Below are 6,109 nucleotides of genomic sequence, written 5' to 3' on the forward strand. Positions count from 1 at the left end.
GATCCAAGCAACTATATAATCTTCATTACTAGCTATTAGATGCAATAGCATGTTCTAGTTCTTGGAGGACTCATCACCAGGAGGATGGCGCACATGGAACATGGAGATGGAGATCACCATGGTGAACAAGTTCTGTGGAGATGGAGATGACCATAAGAAAACGGGCCATACTGTGTCACAACTGTGTGCATGTTATTTTTTATGTTTTACTTCCTGCATGATGAGATGTTAGAAGTAAAACAATCCCTCACAAAGTTTAAGTTAGTATGCCCTCCCAATTAAAACTTGCACAATTCCATGTCTTGTACAATTGGTGGTGGGTCTATGAAATTAGGGTGCCACTAGTTTTCCTTGACTAGACGGGTTTGTGTCGGACACTTACACGCATAAGGGTTGGTTTGCTTAAACAAGGTTATCTTAACGGGTAAGTTTCTTGGGGCATAAAGGTTGGGCGCCGAGACATGGAGATGTCACCCAACAACAGGAGTCATATGTGATATAATTAGCAAGAGGTTGCTTACCGATCTACCTTGTTTGCTAGCGGTGATGCTAAAGCTCACTAGTAGACTTGTTAGTTGTGGATCCTGAATCACTAAGTATCAATAAAGGGATATTGATTTTAGTGGGAGTAGATTCTGTTAAATAGTTTAATGTGATTTGCTCTATCATGGATATGTTTGTCTTAGTGTATTTTGCATTACTTTTGTTGTAGATTAAATGGCACCTAGCAGCACCACACCATTTGCTTTGCGTTCAGTCCTTGAGAAGGACAAGTTGAATGGAACAAACTACTCGGATTGGATCCGTAACCTGAGAATTGTTCTCAGGCCTGAGAAAAAGGAAGATGTTCTAGACAATCCACTACCAGAAGAACCTGCTGATGATGCACATGCTGCTGTTAAGAATGCTTACAAGAAAGCATGTGATGCTAACCTCAAAGCAAGCTGCCTTATGCTTGCTTGCATGGAACCCGAGCTGCAGATGCAGTTCAAAACAAACCATGAGGCACACGATATGATCGTGGCGCTTAGAGACATGTTCCAAACATAGGCCAGGACTGAAAGGTTCAATGTGTCTAAGGCCTTTGTGGAGAGCAAGCTAGCAGAAGGCGCAGCAGTAGGACCACACGTAATCAAGATGGTTGGTTACACTCAACGGTTGGAGAAGCTAGGCTTCCCACTGGGCCAAGAGTTGGCCACTGATTTCATTCTTTCGTCTCTTCCGTCTAGCTATGGGAACTTCATCTCGAACTACCATATGCATGGGACGGAGAAGGGTCTGAATGAACTGTGTGGCATGCTTAAAATAGCAGAGGCTGACATTAAGAAAAGTGCTAGTAGCAGCCATGTGATGGCTATACAGAACAAGCCTAGCTTTAAGAAAAAGGGTAATTCTTGGAAGAAGAAGGGCAAGGCTATCAAGCCAAACCCAGCACCCAAGGTTAAAGCTGGACCTGGACCTGCTCCAGATAAAGAGTCCTTTTATTGTCACGAACTTGGTCACTGGAAGAGAAATTGCAAGCAGTACCTAGCTTCATTGAAGAATGGCTGAAGTAAGAGTACTTCCACCTCAGGTACGCTTGTTGTTAATATTATAGACAACATATTTCTTGCTGATACAATTATTAATTCTTGGGTATTTGATACCGGATCGATTGCTGATATTTGCAATTCGATGCAGGGAATGATAAGAAGTAGAAGCGTGGAAAGAGGAGAAGTTGATTTCCGCATGGGCAATAATGCAAGAGTTGTTGCGTTGACCGTCGGGATGATGCAACTCCACCTCCCGTCAGGATTTATTATGGAGTTGAATAATTGTTATTTCGTTCCTAGTTTAAGTTGAAACATTTTGTCTCCTTCATGCTTGATGAAGGATGGTTATTCATTTGCGAGTGAAAATAATAGTTGTGTGATCTCTAAGAATGATATGTTTATGGCTTTTGCACCCATTGTGAATGCATTGTTTATTTTAAATCTTGATAGTTCACCTGTCTGTAACATAAATGCTAAAAGGCCTCGGCCTAATGATTTGAGTACTACCTACATGTGGCATTGTCGTTTGGGTCATATAAGTAAGAAACGCATGAAAAAGCTCCATACTGATAGACTTTCAATTTCGTTTGATTTTGAATCATACGAGACATGTGAGGCTTGCTTACTAGGCAAGATGACCAAGGCACCTTTCACAGGTTTTCCTGAGAGAGCATTAGACTTGTTCGAACTTATACATACCGATGTATGCATACCAATGAGCATGACAGCTAGAGGAGGGTACCAATACTTCATAACTTTTACTGATGATTTTAGTAGATATGGATATGTCTACTTAATGAGGCACAAGTCTGAAACCTTTGAAAAGTTCAAGGAATTTCAGAATGAAGTTGAAAATCAGCGTGGCAAGAAAATTAAGGCCTTGTGATCTGATCGTGGAGGCGAGTATTTGAGCCATGAATTTAGCAATCATCTAAAGAGTTGTGGAATTGTTCCACAACTTATGCCGCTTGGAACACCTCAGAGAAATGGTGTATCCGAGCGACGTAATCGAACTTTGTTAGACATGGTTCAATCAATGATGAGCCAGTCGGACCTACCGTTATCATTTTGGGGATACGCTCTAGAAACAGCAGCTTTCAACCTAAATAGGGTACCGTCTAAATCCGTAGTTAAGACACCATATGAGATGTGGACTGGAAAGACTCCCAGTTTATCTTTTCTAAAGATTTGGGGATGTGAAGTGTTTGTCAAGCGACTTCAATCGGACAAGATCACACCCAAGTCGGATAAGTGCATTTTTGTGGGATATCCAAAGGAAACTTTAGCATATTATTTCTACAACCGGTCATAGGGAAAAGTGTTTGTCGCTCGGAATGGGGTTTTCCTAGAGAAAGAGTTTCTCAAAGGAGAAAAGAGTGGAAAGACAGTGCATCTTGAAGAAGTTCGAGATGAGCCGATTAGGCAAGAATTAACGGGTGATGCTAACATAGCAGAACAAGTTGAGACACCCATGGCAAGAGAAGCACCACCACAACGACGAAGGTCAGCAAGGCTCCATGAAATGCGGCAAATATTATTGTTGGACAATGATGAGCCTGCAACATATGCAGAAGCAATGATGGACCTAGACTCCGAAAAATGGCAGAGTGCCATGCAATCCGAAATAGAGTCCATGGGAGACAATGAAGTTTGGAACTTGGTTGACCCGCCTGATGGTGTTAAAGCCATAGAGTGCAAGTGGATCTATAAGAAGAAAAAAGGACATGGATGGAAATGTTCAAATCTATAAAGCACAACTTGTCGCAAAAGGTTTTCGACAAGTTCAAGGAGTTGACTACGACGAGACTTTCTCGCCCGTAGTGATGCTTAAGTCCATTCGGATTATTCTAGCTATAGCTGCATATTTCGACTATTAGATATGGCAGATGGATATCAAGACAGCTTTCCTGAATGGAAACCTACCTGAGGACGTGTATATGATACAGCCTGAGGGTTTTGTCGATCCGAAAAATGCTGGAAAGGTATGCAAGCTTCAAAGATCCATTTATGGATTGAAGCAAGCATCTAGGAGTTGGAACATTCGTTTTGATGAAGTGGTCAAAGGGTTTGACTTCACCAAAAATGAAGAGTCTTGTGTTTACAAGAAGGTTAGTAGGAGCTCTGTAGTATTTCTAATCTTATATGTGGATGACATATTACTGATTGGAAATAACATTCATATGCTTGAGTCCGTAATGACTTCACTGAAAATTAGTTTTTCGATGAAGGACTTAGGGGAAGCGGCATATATTCTAGGTATTAAGATCTATAGAGATAGATCGAAAAGGCTTATAGGTTTAAGCCAAGATACTTACATTGACAAAGTGTTGAAGCGGTTCAGCATGGAAGAGGCAAATAAAGGGTTCTTGCCTATGTCACATGGCATACATCTCAGCAAGACTCAGTGTCCTTCGACTGCTGATGAGCGGGATCGCATGAGTAGAGTGCCATATACCTCGGCTATTGGATCTATTATGTATGCAATGATAAGTACTCGCCCAGATGTTTCATATGCGCTAAGTATGACAAGCAGACACCAATCTGATCCAGGTGAGAGTCACTGGACAACGATGAAAAATATTCTTAAGTACTTGAGAAGGACTAAAGATATATGTTCCTCGTCTATGGAGGTGAGGAGGAGCTCGTTGTAACAGGTTACACCGATGCTAGTTTCCAAACCGACAGAGATGATTCAAAGTCACAATCAGGATTTGTGTTCACGCTAAATGGTGGTGCTGTTAGTTGTAAGAGTTCCAAGCAGGAGACGGTGGCTGATTCTACGACAAAAGCCGAGTACATCGCGGCTTCGGAAGCCGCGAAGAAGGGTGTTTGGATAAGGAATTTCCTCATTGAGCTTGGTGTGTTCCCGAATGCGTCCAGCCCATTGAATCTGTACTGTGATAACAATGGGGCAATTGCGCAAGCAAAGGAGTCAAGGAACCACTAGAAGAACAAACACGTAATGCGCCGATTTCATCTCATTCGAGACTTCGTTAACCGGGGTGAGATCAAGATATGCAAAATACACATGGATCTGAACATTTCTGATCTGTTGACAAATCCACTCCCGCAGGCTAAGCATGATGCGCATGTAAGGGCTATGGGTATTAGGTACCTTCTATATTGACTCTAGTGCAAGTGGGAGACTGTTGGAGGTATGCCCTAGAGACAATCATAGAGATGATGATATTCCATTTGTATCCATGATTTATGTTGTGTTCCTTGAATATCCATTAAAGGCTACTTGAATTTGATTTGCAATTATGTGAATTGTGTGTGAAACTCTTTACTTGTATGGTTATTGTAAAATTGTCCCTAGTCGGAGTTCATGTGAGGACACACATAAATATTAGACTAGCACATGTATTAGTTGATGACTATGTTTCACAAGTCATGGACATGGAGATGTTGAACTAATAATGTGGGCACATGTGGAGACATGTGCTCGGACTGACCCAACACGAGAAGTAGTTCTCTTTTTAAACAACATATATGCTTTGTCCTTAGACCTGAGATTATCGCATGTATTCAAGATGTGGATTGACTTACTTAGGGGCTATCAAATGCTACGCCGTAATAGGGTAGTTATAAAGGTAGCTTTCGGGTTTGTCAAGAAGCATGCTATGAGACATGGTCAATCAAGATGGGATTTGCCCCTCTCTGATTGAGAGTGATATCTCTGGGCCCCTCGAGTGATCGGATCCGAAAATGCATGGCCATGCTACGTAGGGTTAAGAGTTAACCTACAAAGGGATTTCGAATCACAGGATCGAGAAAGAGCAGTCGGCTTGAAGCTAGACCAAATATCATGAGGCAAAGGGAATAGAATGTATATAATGTTGTGATGGTTCGTCTGATATGATCTTCGTGTGCGTATAGGAGTTGGCACATCTTGCTAGAGGCCGCTACCGACTATTAGGCCGAGTAGGAGTACTCGGGCCATGTCTATACGTATCCGAACCCATAGGGTCGCACACTTAAGGGGCTGGAAGCCCAATTTGGATGTGATCCGAGTTGGATTAAGTTTAGAAGTACTAATGGGTCTCGGACCCAGAGGCCCGTTAGGAACCTCTATAAATAGAGGGTGGGGGCGCCCTAGGGTTTACACCTTTTTGGCAAAACTCATCTGCCACACCTCCCACGCCCTCGCCTGTTGCAACTCACGGATCTAGCAGTCCGGCTTGCGATGCTTCCTCCCTGCACGTGTGGATACCTTGGAGGTGTTGCACCTGCAGCACTTGGACGAGCCGCCAACGAGCCACGACGAGCCGACGACAAGCCGCGGCACGAGGGAGATCTTGCTGCACGTGGACGAGCTGCTGAGGAGCTGCTGGACGTCGACGTGATCGATTACGTACGACTACGTTGATCGACTTCGCTACATCGATGCGAATCTACATCTTCCGCACCAATAGTGCGTCGAGTGGTAATCCCGTGATCCTTATACGGCAGTTTTCCTAGTTTACGCGGTACAAATTTTTGATTTGCGCTAGTGTAGCCTACCTCATATCCCAACAAGCATCCCCACATCAGCAGAGACTAAATGTAAAATAAATACCAGTCCCAGGAGGCTGATA

The sequence above is a fragment of the Setaria italica genome, chromosome III, assembly GCF_000263155.2.
Source record: "Setaria italica strain Yugu1 chromosome III, Setaria_italica_v2.0, whole genome shotgun sequence".
NCBI lineage: Eukaryota > Viridiplantae > Streptophyta > Magnoliopsida > Poales > Poaceae > Setaria > Setaria italica.